The following is a 21632-nucleotide window of genomic DNA, read 5'->3' on the forward strand; positions in this document are numbered from 1 at the left end:
GCATGACTATATCGAAGGGTTGCCCCTCTACACTCCTGTATTTCTCTATTCAGATGGGTCATCATCATCATCACCACAATTTTACTATCATTTTACTACTACACTGCAGGCTTAAGTCCTCTAGGGCTGACTGAGCACAATGTCATTTATTTTTTTCTCCAGCCTCAGTTCTGCTGCATGCTCAGTTAGTCTCTGCATCCGGCTGTAAAGCTGACAAACTGAATGAGCAAAAATCAGCACGGAAGAGGATGCAGCAAGGGGATTTATTTTTCTCATCACACAGCCCTAGGCTGCAGCTGAGTGAAGTATGTTTGTTCATGATGACAACAGAGACTCATCTTGAGCTGCGCTTCTTTAGTCTGCAACCCATCCACACGTGACTAGGACAGGTTGCAGTTTGAAGTATGTGACAAGGGCCGCCATTCATATTACATTTACAGACACCTTTCAGATTTATTTTATTCACTTATAGCACTTCATAGACACAATCATCAGTGTTCTCATTGGGGCTCACAATCTAGGGTATGTGCACACGTAGTTTTTATGTGCTGTGGATTTCTCCCCGCGGATTTTGTAAAATCCGCAGGTAAATTTCAGGTCAGAAGACCTGCAGTTTTACCTGCGGTTTTGCCCTGCGGTTTATCACCTCTACAATGGTGGAGATGGTAAACCGCAGCGGAATCTGCAGAAAAGAAGTGACATGTCATTTCTTTCTGCGGATTTGAAACCGCAGCAAAACCGCGTGGAAAATTCCGCAGCATGTGCACAGTGGTTTCCAAAATGGTACTGTACAATGCAGCAGATTCTGCTGCGGACCCGCAGGGCCAGAAACGCTGTGGATCCGCAGCAAAATCCGCAGCGTGTGCACACACCCTTAGCAGTATATCTTTGGAATGTAGGAGGAAACCCACGCAAACATGGGGAGAACATAGAAACTCCTTGCAAATGTTGTCCTTGGTGTGATTTGAACCCAGAACCCCAGCACTGCAAGGCTGCAGTGCTACTAGCTGTTACATATTATTGCTTTGACATATCTGAATACTGTGTCACCTCATGTACACTAAGGAGAACCAAATCTGAAGGCAGCTATTACTCTTCACTGAAAGAGGTAGTGCAGCACTGACATACATACTAAAGACCAGAGACCAGAGACCTTCATGTTACAGAAAGAGAAGAAATTCGAAGTGCACCTGAAGAAACAGAGGAATGGAAACATGTGACCCAGAGAAGCAGGAGGATCAGGAGACAGTCAGCACCCATACTGCTCAGGAACCAGTACCAGGCTCTCACGCAGGAAAATGATGAAGAAATACATCAGGATAAGACTTTGCCCACAAACAGCAACCTTGTACGCCTTCAGAGTCCTCCTGGATGGAGAAAGAAAAATGTTGTGAAGAAGAAACGGAGAGTGGTGGTCATGGGGGATTCCCTGTTGAGAGGAACAGAGGCCGCTATCTGCAGACCGGATATAACTTCAAGAGAAATGTGCTGTCTTCCAGGTGCAAAAATTAAAGATGTGTCTGACAGGATATCAGGACTCTTCAGACCTACAGATGACTACCCATTCCTGCTACTACATGTGGGGACAAATGACACCGCAAGGAACGACCTGGAAACCATCTGCAGAGACTTTGAAGACTTAGGCAAGAAAGTGAAAGAACTGGGAGCGCAGGTGGTCTTCTCTTCCATCCTCCCAGTGGATGGCCATGGAACAAGGAGGTGGAATAAGATTCTGCAGGTGAACAACTGGCTACGTCGATGGTGCCGTCAGCAACGATTTGGATTTCTGGATCACGGAGTGAACTACTTATACGATGGACTACTTGCTAGAGATGGGGTGCACCTTACGAAGACTGGAAAGCATGTATTTGGAAGTCGCCTTGCTACACTTGTAAGGAGAGCTTTAAACTAGAACAACATGAGAAGGGAAGCAAAAGACCAGAAAAAGCCATACACCTGACAAATGCTATTGAGAACTCTGCTATTAGAAGTGGAAAGGAAGAACAAAGACGAAAGAATCTAATTAATAAAAATATTGGAGAAAGAGAAACCTATCACAAACTAAAATGTTTCTATACTAATGCACAAAGCATGGGCAACAAACAAGGAGAACTGGAACTACTAACACAGGAAAAGAAATATGATGTCATTGGAATCACTGAAACTTGGTGGGATGATACACATGATTGGAATACAAGACTAGAAGGATACAACTTATTTGCAAGAAACAGACTTGATAAACGAGGAGGAGGTGTCACATTGCATGTTAGAAATGCGTGTATCTGCACAGAGATTGAAGCTTCAGAGACTGGGAGTTCTGTGGAAACTGTTTGGGTAAGAATACAAGGACAGAACAATGGAAAGGACACCATTGTAGGCATTTACTACAGGCCGCCTGTGCAAGCTGAAGATATGGATGAACTCTTTATGCATCAAATGGCCAAGTTCTCCAAAAAATATGACATAGTTGTCATGGGAGATTTCAACTATCCAGACATTTGTTGGGAATCTCTCTCAGGCAAAACTAACAGGTCAAGGAAATTCTTATCCTCTCTTGCTGACAACTTTATCTTCCAAAAGGTAAGGGAGAAAACCAGGGGAACTGCTACCTTGGATCTAATCCTTATAAACAGGGAGGAAATGGTTGAGGAGGTAAAAGTGGCTGGGACTCTAGGAGGTAGCGACCATGCTATTTTAGAATTTTGGATAACTAGAGGCGGAAGACCTGTGAAGACTCAGACGTCAAGGTTAGATTTCAGAAAGGCAGATTTTAAGGGATTCAGAAAGAGAATTGGAGGGATCCAATGGCTTGATATCCTTAAAGACAAAAATGTCCAGGAAGGATGGGAAATCTTGAAAAATGAAATTCTCAAAGCACAGTTGTTAACAATTCCGAAAAGAGGGAAGAATAGGAAGCATTTAAGGAAACCAGGATGGATGAACACAGAACTTAAGCACATGCTAAAAAGGAAGAAAAAAATGTTTATAAAATGGAAAGAGGGAGGCATATCTAAAGAAGAATATAATGCTGTCTGCAGAACCTGCAGGGCACAAATCAGATTAGCGAAAGCTGAAAATGAATTGAGGCTTGCAAGAGATGTCAAAAGCAATAATAAAGGATTTTGGGGATATGTCAAAAGTAAAAGAAAAGTCAAAGATGCTATAGGAATTTTACAGGATGAAAATGATGAAATGGTAAGACAGGATGTTGAGAAGGCTGAACTTTTAAATTCCTATTTTGCATCTGTTTTCTCTCAGAAAGGAAATGTAACATCAACTGTTATTCACTGTCCTATTAAGGGAATAGAAGAATCCAGGATATCTATAAACAGAAAGATAGTGAGGAAACACTTAGCTAACCTAAATGAATTCAAGTCTCCAGGTCCAGATGAATTACACCCCAGAGTACTGAAGGAGATAGCAGAAGAAATTTTTGAACCCCTCTCCATAATCTTTGAAAATTCTTGGAGAACAGGAGAAGTGCCAGAAGCCTGGAGAAGAGCAAATGTTGTTCCTATCTTCAAAAAGGGGAAGAAGGTGGACCCAGGCAACTATAGGCCGGTGAGTCTGACTTCTATACCAGGAAAGATCTTTGAACAAATTATTAAACAACATGTATGTCAATACCTGGATAAGAATGAAGTGATTAAACAGAGTCAGCATGGGTTTGTAACTAATAAGTCATGTCAGACTAACTTAATTTCCTTCTATGACGGTATCACTGATTGGGTGGATCAAGGAAATGCTGTAGATATAGTATATCTTGACTTCAGCAAAGCATTTGACAAAGTCTCTCATACAATCCTTATTGAAAAAATGACTACGTATGGAATGGACAAGGCAACTGTTAGGTGGATTCATAACTGGCTCAGTGATCGGACCCAAAGAGTGGTCGTAAATGGCTGCACATCCAGTTGGAAGAATGTCTCAAGTGGGGTACCACAGGGCTCTGTCCTGGGCCCTGTATTGTTCAACATCTTTATCAACGATTTAGATGAAGGAATTGAGGGTAAACTGATTAAATTTGCTGATGACACAAAGCTAGGAGGGATAGCTAATACTAGAGAAGAGAGAGAGAGGATTCAAAAAGATTTAAATAAACTGGAGAAGTGGGCAGCAACTAACAGAATGGTTTTTAACAGGGAGAAATGCAAAGTACTACATCTGGGCAATAAAAATGAAAAAAGCATATATAGAATGGGAGGAATAGGGCTAAGTGACAGCACATGTGAAAAAGACTTGGGTATACTAATAGATCACAGACTGAATATGAGTCAACAGTGTGATGCAGCAGCAAAAAAGGCAAATGCAATTCTAGGATGTATTAACAGAAGCATACAGTCTAGATCACGTGAAGTCATTATTTCCCTCTACTCCTCTTTGGTCAGACCTCATCTGGAATATTGTGTCCAGTTTTGGGCACCACATTTTAAAAAAGACATCAACAAACTGGAGCAAGTTCAGAGAAGAGCGACCAGAATGGTGACCGGTCTGCAAACCCTGTCTTATGAGGAAAGGTTGCAGGATTTGGGAATGTTTAGTTTGCAAAAGAGAAGACTGAGAGGAGACTTAATAGCTGTCTACAAATATCTAAAGGGCTGTCACATTGTAGAAGGATCAACTTTATTCTCATTTGCACAAGGAAAGACTAGAAGCAATGGGATGAAACTGAATGGGAGGAGACACAGATTAGATATTAGAAAAAACTTTTTGACAGTTAGAGTGATCAATGAGTGGAACAGGCTGCCACGAGAAGTGGTGAGTTCTCCTTCAAGGGAAGTCTTCAAACAGAGGCTGGACAGACATCTGACTGGGATGATTTAGCGAATCCTGCTTTGAGCAGGGGGTTGGACCAGATGGCCCAGGAGGTCCCTTCCAACTCTACGATTCTATGATTCAGAACTATAAACCACTCTTACAGATACCAAATGAGAGAACAACCCCCAAACCCAAGCCACCAAAGACACCCCCATTCATTACTGGGTTTTGGCCGTTGCAGCTGAAAAGAGGAAATCGGAAAAACCGCGCGCCGAATTTTGGCTCATCTTTCATCGTTTTTAAGAAATCTCAAGATGGAAGAGGCCAGGAGCCATTTGGTGAGCTGCATTTCTTGCTACATGTTCACAGATTTACCAGTGGAAAAGCCAAACTTCACATGCCACAAATGCAAGCTTGCGTCCCTGTTGGAGGAAAAGTTGCAAAATCTCGAAGAGAGGTTAGCAACGTTGAAGATCATTAAGGAAGGTGAAGAGTTCTTGGACAGAGCAGAATTATCTCTTCATGTTACAGAAAGAGAGGAAATTCGAAGTGCACCTGAAGAAACAGAGGAATGGAGACATGTGACCCAGAGAAGCAGGAGGATCAGGAGGCAGTCAGCACCCATACTTCTCAGGAACCAGTACCAGGCTCTCACACAGGAAAACGATGAAGAAATACATCAGGATAAGACTTTGCCAACAAACAGCAACCTTGTACGCCTTCAGAGTCCTCCTGGACGGAGAAAAAAATGTTGTGAAGAAGAAACGGAGAGTGGTGGTCATGGGGGATTCCCTGTTGAGAGGAACAGAGGCTGCTATCTGCAGACCGGATATAACTTCAAGAGAAATGTGCTGTCTTCCAGGTGCAAAAATTAAAGATGTGTCTGACAGGATATCAGGACTCTTCAGACCTACAGATGACTACCCATTCCTGCTACTACATGTGGGGACAAATGACACCGCAAGGAACGACCTGGAAACCATCTGCAGAGACTTTGAAGACTTAGGCAAGAAAGTGAAAGAACTGGGAGCGCAGGTGGTCTTCTCTTCCATCCTCCCAGTGGATGGCCATGGAACAAGGAGGTGGAATAAGATTCTGCAGGTGAACAACTGGCTACGTCGATGGTGCCGTCAGCAACGATTTGGATTTCTGGATCACGGAGTGAACTACTTATACGATGGACTACTTGCTAGAGATGGGGGGCACCTTACGAAGACTGGAAAGCATGTATTTGGAAGTCGCCTTGCTACACTTGTAAGGAGAGCATTAAACTAGAACAACATGAGAAGGGAAGCAAAAGACCAGAAAAATCCATACACCTGACAAATGCTATTGAGAACTCTGCTATTAGAAGTGGAAAGGAAGAACAAAGACGAAAGAATCTAATTAATAAAAATATTGGAGAAAGAGAAACCAATCACAAACTAAAATGTTTCTATACTAATGCACAAAGCATGGGCAACAAACAAGGAGAATTGGAACTACTAACACAGGAAAAGAAATATGATGTCATTGGAATCACTGAAACTTGGTGGGACAATACACATGATTGGAATACAAGACTAGAAGGATACAACTTATTTGCAAGAAACAGAATTGATAAACGAGGAGGGGGTGTCGCATTGTATGTTAGAAACACGTATATCTGCACAGAGATTGAAGCTTCAGAGACTGGGAGTTCTGTGGAAACTGTTTGGGTAAGAATACAAGGACAGAACAATGGAAAGGACACCATTGTAGGCATTTACTACAGGCCGCCTGTGCAAGCTGAAGATATGGATGAACTCTTTATGCATCAAATGGCCAAGTTCTCCAAAAAATATGACATAGTTGTCATGGGAGATTTCAACTATCCAGACATTTGTTGGGAATCTCTCTCAGGCAAAACTAACAGGTCAAGGAAATTCTTATCCTCTTCTTTCTGACAACTTTATCTTACAAAAGGTAAGGGAGAAAACAAGGGGAACTGCTACCTTAGATCTAATCCTTATAAACAGGGAGGAAATGGTTGAGGAGGTAAAAGTGGCTGGGACCCTAGGAGGTAGCGACCATGCTATTTTAGAATTTTGGATAACTAGAGGCGGAAGACCTGTGAAGACTCAGACGTCAAGGTTAGATTTCAGAAAGGCAGATTTTAAGGGATTCAGAAAGAGAATTGGAGGGCTCCAATGGCTGGATATCCTAAAAGACAAAAATGTCCAGGAGGGATGGGAAATCTTGAAAAATGAAATTCTCAAAGCACAGTTAACAATTCCGAAAAGAGGGAAGAATAGGAAGCATTTAAGGAAACCAGGATGGATGAACACAGAACTTAAGCACATGCTAAAAAGGAAGAAAAAAATGTTTAAAAAATGGAAAGAGGGAGGCATATCTAAAGAAGAATATAATGCTGTCTGCAGAACCTGCAGGGCACAAATCAGATTAGCGAAAGCTGAAAATGAATTGAGGCTTGCAAGAGATGTCAAAAGCAATAATAAAGGATTTTGGGGATGTGTCAAAAGTAAAAGAAAAGTCAAAGATGCTATAGGATTTTTACAGGATGAAAATGATGAAATGGTAAGACAGGATGTTGAGAAGGCTGAACTTTTAAATTCCTATTTTGCATCTGTTTTCTCTCAGAAAGGAAATGTAACACCAACTGTTATTCACTGTCCTATTAAGGGAATAGAAGAATCCAGGATATCTATAAACAGAAAGATAGTGAGGAAACACTTAGCTAACCTAAATGAATTCAAGTCTCCAGGTCCAGATGAATTACACCCCAGAGTACTGAAGGAGATAGCAGAAGAAATTTTTGAACCCCTCTCCATAATCTTTGAAAATTCTTGGAGAACAGGAGAAGTGCCAGAAGACTGGAGAAGAGCAAATGTTGTTCCTATCTTCAAAAAGGGGAAGAAGGTGGACCCAGGCAACTATAGGCCGGTGAGTCTGACTTCTATACCAGGAAAGATCTTTGAACAAATTATTAAACAACATGTATGTCAATACCTGGATAAGAATGAAGTGATTAAACAGAGTCAGCATGGGTTTGTAACTAATAAGTCATGTCAGACTAACTTAATTTCCTTCTATGACGGTATCACTGATTGGGTGGATCAAGGAAATGCTGTAGATATAGTATATCTTGACTTCAGCAAAGCATTTGACAAAGTCTCTCATACAATCCTTATTGAAAAAATGACTAAGTATGGAATGGACAAGGCAACTGTTAGGTGGATTCATAACTGGCTTAGTGATCGGACCCAAAGAGTGGTCGTAAATGGCTGCACATCCAGTTGGAAGAATGTCTCAAGTGGGGTACCACAGGGCTCTGTCCTGGGCCCTGTATTGTTCAACATCTTTATCAATGATTTAGATGAAGGAATTGAGGGTAAACTGATTAAATTTGCTGATGACACAAAGCTAGGAGGGATAGCTAATACTAGAGAAGAGAGAGAGAGGATTCAAAAAGATTTAAATAAACTGGAGAAGTGGGCAGCAACTAACAGAATGGTTTTTAACAGGGAGAAGTGCAAAGTACTACATCTGGGCAATAAAAATGAAAAAAGCATATATAGAATGGGAGGAATAGGGCTAAGTGACAGCACATGTGAAAAAGACTTGGGTATACTAATAGATCACAGACTGAATATGAGTCAACAGTGTGATGCAGCAGCAAAAAAGGCAAATGCAATTCTAGGATGTATTAACAGAAGCATACAGTCTAGATCACGTGAAGTCATTATTTCCCTCTACTCCTCTTTGGTCAGACCTCATCTGGAATATTGTGTCCAGTTTTGGGCACCACATTTTAAAAAAGACATCAACAAACTGGAGCAAGTTCAGAAAAGAGTGACCAGAATGGTGACTGGTCTGCAAACCCTGTCTTATGAGGAAAGGTTGCAGGATTTGGGAATGTTTAGTTTGCAAAAGAGAAGACTGAGAGGAGACTTAATAGCTGTCTACAAATATCTAAAGGGCTGTCACATTGTAGAAGGATCAACTTTATTCTCATTTGCACAAGGAAAGACTAGAAGCAATGGGATGAAACTGAATGGGAGGAGACACAGATTAGATATTAGAAAAAACTTTTTGACAGTTAGAGTGATCAATGAGTGGAACAGGCTTCCACGAGAAGTGGTGAGTTCTCCTTCAATGGAAGTCTTCAAACAGAGGCTGGACAGACATCTGACTGGGATGATTTAGCGAATCCTGCTTTGAGCAGGGGGTTGGACCAGATGGCCCAGGAGGTCCCTTCCAACTCTACCATTCTATGATTCTATGATTATACACCCTAAAGTCTCCCCAGACACACCTCTCTCATTATACACCCACCTCATTACACACCCAAACTTCATTCACTGTGCGAATACTACCCCTCGCCAGGGGCTTAACTATAATAGGTTCAGAGGTTGCAATCGCACCTGGGCCCTGGACACTACAGGGCCCAAATGGATCCTTTGCCCCATAGGAAAAGACCAGTACTATTAAAAACTTGTGATAGTTGGAGGCAGAGTTGGAGAGTTCGCATTGGAGCCCACACTACACGGCCGCTATTGGCCCGTGAGTCAGAGGGGCTCAGCACCGCCCTCCCCATATCGCACATCCAATTGCATCAGCATCATAGATGACGCTACAATTCAAAGCAATGGTGGAGGAGGGAGTGTCAGGTGACAGTCCCTCGCCCATCATTTCCCCTCTGTCTCTGACACAGCGGGTGCGATGATGTCACTTCATCATGCTCCAAGCTGTGCCGGGCAGTGGAGCTACTGAGACAGGCTGCAGAGACCAGAGCAACGAGGAGAGGTGACTGCAAGACTATGGAGGACTATGGGGCGTGTATTATTCTATATGGAGTACTAAGGGCTTCGTGTTATACTGTATGGAGGACTATGGAATGTGTATTATACTATGTGGAGGACTATGGGGTGTATTATACTAAATAAGGAAAATGCTGCCTATTCATCGAGTGATTGTACTGTTTATGCTGGAACAAAAATCATTGTTCTCAGCAGCACATCGCCCGATGTAAACCGTAGATGTGCTGCTGATAACATGATACTGTATGGGGACAAATTGAGCCACTAATGATCACTCTGACCCCATCATTGTTCCTCCGGTGTAAAGAGGCCAGGAAACAAGCGCCGAATGACTTCAGTATTGTTGATCACACTCATTAAGCGGCCTGAACTCAGCGCACGTAACAACAGAAACAGGCCCGGATTGGTAATCTGGCGAACCGGGCAGATTCCCGGTGGGCTGGCGGCTATGTAACACAGTGAGCCGCCGGCCCTTTAAAACATCTTACTAGAGGCCCTGTGCGCGCGCGCTCTCTCCTTGCATGCGCTGACAAGAGCCGCTGTGGCACTTGACACACAGTACATGCTCGCAGCGGCGGCCCTGTGTCAGTGTGTGCAAGCAGGAGTGTGCGCACACAGGGCTTTTTGAAAAGTCCGTCGAGGCGCGCGCAGGGCTCTTCAGTCTGACGCTGGCCAGTACCAGGCTACCAGCGTCAGAGCAGATGTTTTTTCCCTGCGATACTCACCACCAGCCCCAGCCAGGGATCCGCTTCTCTGCAGAGGGGCATATGCCCCCCCAGGCGGCTCCTCCAGCAGCTCTGCAGGGACACAAGACCGGCTGCTTCTTCCCCCGGGCCAGCACTGCGCCTTTAAATCTTGTGTGCCGGGCCTGGCCGCGTCACAACCAGTAGACAGACATGGCCCTGTCTGCTACAATAATATAATGCAGCACGCCCTGCACTGCTATCATCCTGCTGGAGAGGAACATCAAAGGAGCATGTATGTGGGTCAGAGAAAAGTCGGGGGAAGGTAAAAAAAAAAACAAAAACCCTCCCCTAATAAGTGTGTACATGAATCTTGTTTCCGTATATTTATATGTCTATAGATATGAATTTTGTAAGTTTTTTTTGTATATAAGTCCAAATATGTATGTGACTGCATGTATATATCTGTGTATGTCTGCATGCGCGCATGAGTGTCTGTATGCATGTGAGCGTGTCTGCGAGCGTGTCTATAAGCGTGTCTTTATACATCTTGCAAGCGTGTCTGTGGGTGTGTCTATAAGCATGTGTATAATCATTTCTATAAGCATGCCTGCAAGCTAGACTGCATGTCTGCTTGCGTGTCTGAGTCTCCGTGCGTGCGTTTATAAGAGTGTCTATCAGCATATCTATGTACTTATCTAAGTGAGTGTCTCTGTGTACATGTCTGCATGCTTGTCTGAGCGTGTCTGCGAGGGTGAGTCCCACTATACACTATATACACAGCTCCACTCTATATTCCTTACCACAGTATATATTGTGGAGCTGTGTATACGTCTGTCCTGTATACATGGTGTAATTCTCAGTATCTGCGCTTATTATGTGTATATATATATATATATAATCACTCTGATAAATTGTGGAAAGCGGCAGACTCTTTATTAGCCCATGTGGCAACGTGTCAGATCCATAACATAACCTTTCTCTGCGGTGGAAATAAACTGTTGCCACATGGGCTAATAAAGAGTCCGCCCCTCCCCACTTGCTCAGGGCCCCGGTACTTGCGATACTTACCTCTTCCCGCTCCCCCGCTGCGGCGTCTTCTGACTGTGATGTTTCAGGTCAGAGGATGCGATGAGGTCACTTCTGTGCGCCCTCTGCCTGAACAGTCACAGTGCAGAGAGCCGGAAGACGGCGACGCTGAGGTGTCCAGAGAAGAGCAGCGGCCAGCGAGGAGAGGGGAGGATTTTAGGTTTCTTTTTATTAAAAGTTTTGAGCAATATATGGGGCCCATCATATACTGGAGCATCATATGGGGCATCATATGGGGAACATTATGTATCGAGCATCATATGGGGCCCATTATACTGAAGAATAATATGGGGCCCATTATATACTGGAACATCATATGAGGCCCATTATATATGGAGCATCATATGGGGCCCATCATATAATGGAGCATCTTATGGGGCCCATTATATATGGAGCATTATATGAACCCCATTCTGTTTGTAGCAATATAAAGGGCCCATCATATAAAGTACGGAGCATTATATGGAACTTATTCAGTATGGAGCATTATATGGGGCCCATTCTGTATGGAGCAAGGTATGGGGCTCATTATACTGTATGGAGTATTATGTGGGGCTCATTACACTGTTTGGAGCATTATAGTGTTTGGGGCATTATATGGGTTTCATTATATTGCTTGAAGCAATATATGGAGCTCTTTATACTGTATGGAACACTATGTGGTACCCACAATGCTGTATGGAGCAATATATGGGGCTCATTATACTGTATGGAGCACTTTGGCATACCCATAATACTGTATGGAGCAATATATGGGGCTCAATATACTGTATGGAGCACTATGTGGTACTCAAAATACAGTATGGAGCATTATATGGGGCTTATTTTGTATGCAGCAATATATGGGGCTCATTCTGTATGGAGCAATATATAGGGCTCATTATACTGTATGGAGCACTATGTGGTACCCATAATACTGTATGGAGCATTATATGGGGCTCATTATTCTTTATGGAGCATTATATGGGACTCATGCTGTACGGAGCATTATATGGGGCTCATTATTCTGCATGGAGCAATATATGGACGTCATTATTATGGAGCATTATATGGAACTCATTATTCTGTATGGAGCATTATATGGGGCTTATTATTCTGTATGGAGCAATATATGGGCATCATTATTCTGTATGGAGCATTATATGGGGCTCATTATTTTGTATGGAGCAATATATGGGACTCATTCTGTATGGAGCAATAAATGGGCCTCATTCTGTATTGAGAAACATATGGGCCTCATTATTCTGTATGGAGCATTATATGGAGCTCATTATTCTGTATGTAGCATTATATGGGGCTCATTATTCTTTATGGATCATTATATGGGGCTCATTATTCTGTATAGAGCAATATATGGGGCTCATTATTCTGTATGGAGCATTATATGGGGCTCATTATTCTGTATGGCGCAATATATGGGGCCCATTCTGTATGGAGCTCATTATACTGTATGGAGTATTATGTGGGGCTCTTTACACTGTTTGGAGCATTATATGGGTTTCATTATACTGCTTGGAGCAATATATGGGGAGCAATATATGGAGCTCTTTTTACTTTATGGAACACTATGTGGTACCCACAATGCTGTATGGAGCAATATATGGGGCTCATTATACTGTATGGAGCACTTTGGCATACCCATAATACTGCATGGAGCAATATATGGGGCTCAATATACTGTATGGAGCACTATGTGGTACACACATTATTCTGTATGGAGTACTATATGGGACTCATTATTCTGTATGGAGCAATATGTGGGCCTCATTACACTGAATGGAGGACTATGTGGTACCCATAATATTGTGTGGAGCATTATATGGGGCTAATTATTCTGTATGGAGCAATATATGGGGCTCATTATTCTGTATGGAGAACTATACTGTCTGGTTTCTGACCTATTGTACAATAGTTATCACTCATGTAATGTAAGAAGTGAAATCTTTGGCATTGTATACCTATATTTCTCTGCTGTATCTGTGCATTATGAATTGTGGTATGTGTTAAAGGGGCCACTGAGACTTTCACCAGGGGCCCACAAAAACCGGGAGCCGGCCCTGTATGACTTGTACACTACCCACTTCTCCTGTCTTGTTGTCAAAGAGGCAATACTGGACTTTAGGAGGGTCAATATTGGTTTAGTATTTTAAATATTACTATGGCCAAATAAAAATAAAATATTGGAAAAGCGGTTTAAATGCATTATCCCAAGGAATCCCCTCTCCTCTGGACACTGGATAGGGGATAACTTTTCAATTGCTGGAGATCCGACAGCTGGGACCCCCATGATCCTGAAAATTGGAACTATGTAGAGCAGCATGTAAATGCAGCTGTGATCGATCATACGCAGTGTGGCACCATTCACATGTGGCTCTTGAAATGTCTCCTTTTAGGAGACTGAGGACAAAGTAAAGCAAAATTCACTGATCGAGGTGAGGAGTGTTAGGGTATGTGCACACGCTGCGGTTTTTGCTGCGGTTTTGGCCCTGCGGATCCGCAGCAGTTCCGCAGACATGGTACTTTACCATGTTAGCCTATGGGTTTTCAAAACCGCAGTGCTCACGCTGCGCTTTTTTCTGCGTGGTTTTTTTCCCGCAGCATGTCAATTATTTCTGCGGATTCTGCTGCGGTTTCACACCTTTAACATAGTAGAGGTGTGAAACCGCAGGGCAAACCGCAGGTCACTTTACCTGTGGTTTTACCTGTGGTTCCGCGGGAAAAAACCTGCAGGTGAGTCTGCAGTGTGTGCACATACCCTTATAGTTTGTGGGCTGGTGGGGTTTGTGTGGCAGGGCTGCTTTTTGTCCCAGTCCGGCCCTGAACAGAAATGTTTGTGTGTGATGTGCAATACGTTAGCATTTGGGGCCCCACTTTACACTTTTTCCCAAGACCCCACTTAGCCTAAAACTGGCCCTTCCAGGAGATGACACACTCTAGCATGTACCCTTTAAGCACAGGACACAGAAGTAACAGCAGGCCCCCTGACCCTAGAATCTCGATTACACAGAGGACACACAGTCCACTGCTCCTGTATAACAAGCACACACCACACTGCACTAATCAGTCAGGACGCAGGGCTGCTGCTCCTGTACATGTACGTTACCTACTGCTGCCTCACCAATGTCTGTCTGCCAGGCTCTGTACCGCCCCTCCTCACCTCTGTGACCTGGATGTTATGACACTTTACTTCCTCTCTGTGGTCTTTTGATTGCAGGACGTAGCTATGCAACGCTGGCCGCGCCCCAAGACTCTCATTGGTTAAGGTGGCGGCCATTTTCTTGTAGCCTGTCTAGCTACACACAACATGTGGGCAAAGCTGTTATGACATCACGATGCAGTGGTTGCCGGGTTCTTATTCGTTCAGTCTATTATCCAGTCTCTTCACAATTTCTTCCTAGTCTCATAATGAGCCCACACAATGCTGACAGGAGCCCTGAGGTGAATCCACCTGAAACCTGCGGCAAAACATAAAGATCTGGCACAAAAGTGGGCTTTCATATTTCATATGTGTTATGGAAAGGATATCTGATACACTGCACAATGCCAACAACACGACAGTGTGGCCACATCAGAATCTGTTCACTTCAGGCTGTTCCAAGCAAGAAAGCTGGCATTAAGGTGGCTTTTTCAAAGCTACAGATAAGGCTGCCTCTTATCCAGTGCAGTTCAGTGGCTGGCCCAAACACGTTCCGGCCACCAAAGCGGCAATCAGTGGAGGCAAACTCCTCTCTGCTAACACGAATAATTGGTGCATTCTAAGGCCTCTTTCACACATCCGCTTCTCTCCATCAGTCAAAATCCGCCAATTTGCAAAAAAATGGATCCGCCATTTTTCTTGGCGGATCCGTTTTTTTTCCCATTGACTTGTAATATCGGCAGATCTTGAAGGATGGTCATCCGTTGGATCCATTTTTTTATGGATCCGCCAAAATTTTGGCGTCCGCTGACATGACAGGATGGACAATGAAACGTTTTTTTGGTGGCCGGATCCGCATTTGTACACTGCGCATGCCCGGAATATTTCTTTCTCTCTCTCTCTCCCTCCTTTTTTCCGGGCACGGGTTCCTTTAACCCCTCTACCCCCGAGGGTGGTTTGCACATTAAGGCTATGTGCACACTTAGCGTTTTAAAACGCTTACTAAAAACCGGACTCCTTCCCAGAAATCGCGCGTTTTTTTCCGCGCGATTTCACCGCGATTTTACCGTGATTTTGCCGCGATTTTCGCGTGCGATATTCAAGCACTTTCCAAGCGATTTGAAGCATCGCTTGGAAAGTGATTGACAGGTTGGTCACACTCGTCAAACATAGTGTTTGACAAGTGTGACCAGGTTTTTACTATTGAGGCCGCCTATGCGGCATCAATAGTAAAAGATAGGATGTTAAAATGCTAAAAAAATAATAAAAAATCGGTGTATATTTACCTTCCGGTGTCCCGCGCTGCATTCCCGGGCCTCAGCGTTCCCAGCGATGCCTTGCGAGACCTGTGATGACGTTGGTCTCGCGTTACTATAGCGATCTCGCGAGACCACGTCATCACAGGATCGTGCCGCAAGGCATTACTGGGAACGCTGAGGCCGGAAATGCATCGCGGGACGCCGGAAGGTAAATATACCCCGATTTTTTATTTTTTATTCTTTTTTTTACAGGGGTATAGTACCCAGGGCCTGGAGGACAGTCTCCTCTCCTCCACACCGTGGGTACCAACCGCACATGAGACGCTTAACTTCCCGCATGGTGGGCATAGCCACATGCGGGAAGTAAGCGATTCTCATGCATTCCTATGGGTGCGGAATCGCGGCAATTCTTTGCGATTCCGCACAAAAGAATGAGCATGCTGTGATTTTTTTTCCGCGATGCGATTCCGCTGCGGAAAAAAGCGCAGCATTAGCACAGCATGTGCGGAATGCCATAGGAATGCATGGGGGGCGTTCTGTACACGATTTTTAAGCGTTTTCGCGCCGAAAATCGCGGCAAAAACGCTTAAAAATCGCTACGTGTGCACACAGCCTAACTCCCGGGCTAATTTTTACAATTCTGACCACTGTCCCTTTATGAGGTTATAACTCTGGAACGCTTCTATGGATCCCGGTGACTCTGACAATGTTTTCTCATGACATATTGTACTTCATGTTAGTGGTAAAATTTCATTCATATAACTTGCGTTTATTTGTGGAAAAAACAAATTTGGCGAAAATTTTGAAAATTTCACAATTTTCCAACTTTGAATTTTTATGCCCTTAAATCACAGAGATACGGCACAAAAAAAACTTGATAAGTAACATTTCCCACATGTTTACTTTACATCAGCACAATATTGGAACCAAAATTTTTTTTTGTTAGGAAGTTATAAGGGTTAAAAGTTGACCAGCGATTTCTCATTTTTGCAACACCATTTTATTTTTACGAACCACATCACATTTGAAGCCACTTTGAGGGGTGTATATGATAGAAAATACCCAAAAGTGACACATTCTAAAAACTGCACCCCTTAAGGTGCTCAAAACCACATTCAAGAAGTTTATTAACCCTTTAGGTGCTTCACAGGAATTTTTTGAATATTTAAAAAAAAATGAACATTTAACTTTTTTTCACAAAAAAATACTCCAGGTTCAATTTTTTTTATTTTACCAAGGGTAACAAAAAATTGGACTGCAAAAGTTATTGTGCAATTTGTCCTGAGTACGCTGATACCTGATATGTGGGGGGAACCACTGTTTCGGTGCATGGCAGAGCTCAGAAGGGAAGGAGCGCCGTTTGACTTTTTCAATGCAAAACTGGCTGGAATTCAGATCGGACGCCATGTCACGTTTGGAGAGCCCCTGATGTATCTAAACAGTGGAAACCCCCCACAAGTGACCCCATTTTGGAAACTAGACCCCCCCAAGGAACTTATCTAGATATATGGTGAGAACTTTGAACCCACAAGGGCTTCACAGAAGTTTATAACGTACAGCCGTGCAATTAGAAAATCATATTTTTTTCCACAAAAATGATCTTTTCACCCTCAATTCTTATTTTTCCAAGGGTAACAGGACCCTAAAAGTTATTGTGCAATTTGTCCTGAGTACGCTGATACCCCAAATGTAGGTGTAAACGACTATTTGGGCGCATGGCAGAGCTCGGAAGGGAAGCAGCGCCATTTGACGTTTTTGGCTGGAATTGAGATCGGACACCATGTCGCGTTTGGAAAGCCCCTGATGTAACAAAACAGTGGAAACCCCCCACAAATGACACCATTTTGGAAACTAGACCCCCCAAGGAACTTATCTAGATGTGTGGTGAGCACTTTGAACCCCCCAGTGCTTCACAGAAGTTTATAATGCCCGGGCGTGAAAATAAAAAAATCATATTTTTTCCACAAACATGATCTTTTAGTCCCCAATTTTTTTATTTTCCCAAGGGTACCAGGAAAAATTGGACCACAAAAGTTGTTGTCCAATTTGTCCTGAGTAGGCTGATATCTGATATGTGGGAGAAAACTACTGTATGGGCACACGTCGGGGAAGGGAAGTAGTGACGTTTTGGAATGCAGACTTTGATGGAATGGTCTGCGGGTGTCATGTGGGTTTGGAGAGCCTCTGATGTGCCTAAACTATTCAAACTCCCCACAAGTGACCCCATTTTGGTAACTAGACCCCCCCAAGGAACATATCTAGATATGTGGTGAGCACTTTGAACCCCCAAGTGCTTCACAGAAGTTTATAACGTAGAGTCATAAAAATAAGAAAATAATTTTTTTCCACAAAAATTATATTTTTTGCCCCCAATTTTTATATTCCCAAGGGTAACAGGAGAAATTGGACCCCAAAAGTTGTTGTGTAATTTGTCCTGAGTAGGCTGATACCCCAAATCTGGGGGTAAACCACTGTTTGGGCGCATGGCAGAACTTGGAAGGGAAGGAGCACCGTTTGCCTTTTTCAACGCAGAATTGGCTGGAACTGATATCAGACGCCATGTTGCATTTTGAGAGCCCCTGATGTGCCCAAACAGTGGAAACCCCCCAATTCTAACTCCAACCCTAACCCCAACACACCCCTATCCCTAATCTCAGCCCTAGCCCTAACCCTAACGGGAAAATGGAAATAAATACATTTTTTTTTAAATTTTATTATTTTTCCCTAACTAAGGGGGGTGATAAAGGGGGTTTGATTTACTATTTATGGCGGGTTTTTATGTTTGGCAGCTGTCACGCTAAAAGACGCTTTTTATTGTAAAAATAGTTTTTGCATCACCACATTTTGAGAGCTATAATTTTTCCATATTTTAACCCACCAAGTCATGTGAAGTCTTATTTTTTGTGGCATGAGTTGACGTTTTTATTGGTACCATTTTCGGGCACGTGACATTTTTTGATCGCTTTTTATTCCAATTTTTGGGACGCAGAATGAACAAAAACCAGCGTTTCATGAATTTCCTCTGGGGGGGTGTTTACACCGTTCCGCGTGTGCTAAAATTGATAAAGCGGTTTTATTCTTTGGGCTAGTACGATGACAGCGATACCTCATCATTCTTTTTTTAATGTTTTGGAGCTTTTATGGAATAAAAACATTTTATATAAAAAATAATTATTTTTGCATCACTTTATTCTGCGAGCTATTAAACTTATTTATTTTTTTGCTGATGACGCTGTATGGCGGCTCGTTTTTTGTAGGACAAGATGATGTTTTCAGCAGTGCCATGTTTATTTATATCCATATTTTTCATAGCGTGTTATTGCACTTTTTGTTCGGCGGTATGATGATAAAGCATTGATTTTTGCCTAGTTTTTTATTTTTGAAGGGGTTCTCTAAAGGGGTTAACTAGTGGGACAGTTTTATAGGGCAGGTCGTGACGGATGCGGCGATACTAAATATGTGTACTTTTATTATTTTTTTTATTTACAAAAAAAAGAATTAGGGATTTTTTAAATTTATTTATTTAGCATTTTTAAAAAAATTATTTTTACACTTGTATTTTTTTTTTTACTTTATCACATTGTCCCTGTGTGGGACATTACTATAAAGTGTCAGATCGCTGATCTAACACTTTGCAGTGATCTGACAGGCACTGAGGGAGGCTTTCTCAGCAGGCACTGAGAAAGCCACCTTCCTGCAGGATCCCAAAGGCGCCCGCGGCCATATTGGATCCGGGGGCCTGCAGGGAGGAGACCCTCGGAGCAGCGCAAGCCAGGGGTTAATGTGCCGGGGGCGGTCCGTGACTGCCTCTGGCACATAGTGCCGGGTGTCAGCTGTGATAATCAATTGACACCCGGCCGCGATCAACGGCACTCCCCCGTGAGCGCCGCAGATCGTCTATGATGTACTATCCTGTCCTTGAGAATTAAGTCCCAGGGCACATGGGCGGGATAGTATGTCATATGGCAGAAAGGGGTTAAAAATAAAAAAAAACAGTTATACTCACACCCAGTCCATTGATGCCCTTGTCTCCTGTAAAAAAATAATTAACGGCCATAACCCTCACCTGTCCTGCGTGAAGATAAGCCATACTGTCCCACACCGTAATCCATCTCTGCGATATCTGGTTTTCGACCTGAAAGGTGCCAAAATGTGACCGTCCAGACTAAAAACCATGAAAAAATGAGATGCTGGGAGTGCTGATCTTATAGACGCCTCTCCCTTACAAGGGAGCTGTTGGTTATATAAGGGGTTTAGCGCATGTTTATATCATAATTCTCTCACTTAGGGCTTATACTTATTTGCGAGAAATACGGACGAGTGCAATCCAACAAAATCGGATTGCACTCTGACCAATGTTATTCAATGGGTGACATCTCATCTGCGATTTTTTTTCTCAGCTGAAATCGTACTGAGAGAAAAATTGAAGCATGCTGCGATTCACTGCGTATCTCGGACAAGAAACAGCATTGCCTAGAGGGCCCCGTTTCTCCAAGACTGGTAAAGAGAATGCGAGTCTTGATAAATTGTGCACTGGAGTAAGATGCACAAAACTCATTAAGTGGCAGATGCCCATTAAAGGGAATTTCTCACCCCCTTGGATGCAGCTAACCTATTGATATGGGTATACAGGTTCTAGAATACTTACAATGCCTGTGTGGCTCGTGTCTGCTGTCTAGTGCAGAAATCAAACCTATAATTGTAATTTCCTCATTACATTTCCACCCTTCTATGGGCACTGGCTTCTTGTTTCTTCTGCACAGGTGCTGGCAGAAATAAGGGCACTTATTCCCTGCTTCTTTCTCGTCAATCATGATGCAGTTCAGGTTCCTTTGTATTCACTAGAGTTAGGCCGGGGTCACGCTTGCAACTGCAATGCGAGAAACTTGCGCATCAATACCCGGCACTGCCGCCGGCGATCCGGACCGGAGCGTACAGCTGTATAGAAATACATGCAGCCGCACACTCCGGTCCCGAGTGCCAGCGGCAGTGCCGGGTATTGAGGCGAGAGACTCGCACGAGTTTCTCACGTTGCAGTTGCAAGTATGACACCGGCCTTACACAGGTTTGACATGGTTTTGTGTGGGCATTATTTCATGTCAGGCACCAACTATTAGCTATATACACGCTTTACTTCTGTTGGGTTTCTCAGAGTGTTTTCTTAGTAGTGCAGATGGTGTACAGATGGCATATTGTTTTTATATGCATGCTGTTTCACTTAGCTTTATTGAATTTTTCTATATACTGGCACTTAAAATATTGGTTTAATAGAAGTTTTTTGGGGTTTTTTTGCACTCAGCACTTTGAGGGATCTCTATGATATTGTTTTTTGTATTGGATCTGTAGCCATTATATTTTTCTTTATGTATGCATTGTTCAGATTAGAACTTTTTGTATGCATTCCATCTATTACAGTACAGGTTGTCATTGTAGCAGACCATACGTGGAAATATTCTATCTTTTCTGCTTTTTGTCTGGCGGAGTTAAGCCTTACTATAGGCTTTTGTTATTTGTGTAATTTCTTGATTTTTAAGTGCTTTTTATTTTAATTTGTTTACCGTCCAATAAAAATGTCTTATTTTTAATTCATGGTGATCCATGTCTATATAGCATGTGTCTTTTTCTTCTTTTCAAATGATTGCTTTTTCAAATGCTGCAGGCTGATCCCAAATATTGGGTGGTGCCCTCTTTACATACGTTACACTGCATTTTATGCATCTTTTCTCCCATGTGGGATACGTACAGATTATGTATTGTCTTTTATGTGGATACTCCTAGTCTATCCTCACCCATCCCCTGTAGACTGTGAGCCCTCGCCGGCAGGGTCCCCTCTCCTTTTGTACTTGTGTGTGCCTTGTATTGCTCATGTTTAGTGTGATCTTTGTATGCCCCTTTTTCACTTGTAAAA

General features: G+C 43.0%; 1 protein-coding gene across 1 annotated transcript in view; it reads right to left on the minus strand.

Annotated features, from left to right (window-relative positions):
- The window catches only part of LOC141048603 (uncharacterized), a 29504-nt gene extending 15004 nt beyond the window's left edge, over window positions 1-14500 (minus strand). The window contains exon 1 of the mRNA XM_073544358.1: window positions 14433-14500. The gene's annotated coding sequence lies outside the window, so the exon portion shown is untranslated. The remainder of the gene's footprint in view (window positions 1-14432) is intronic.
- Between the last annotated feature and the right edge of the window lie 7132 nt (window positions 14501-21632).

This window comes from Dendrobates tinctorius, unplaced genomic scaffold (assembly GCF_039654945.1).
Source record: "Dendrobates tinctorius isolate UK_male_01 unplaced genomic scaffold, ASM3965494v1 ptg000137l, whole genome shotgun sequence".
In the NCBI taxonomy this organism is placed as follows: domain Eukaryota; kingdom Metazoa; phylum Chordata; class Amphibia; order Anura; family Dendrobatidae; genus Dendrobates; species Dendrobates tinctorius.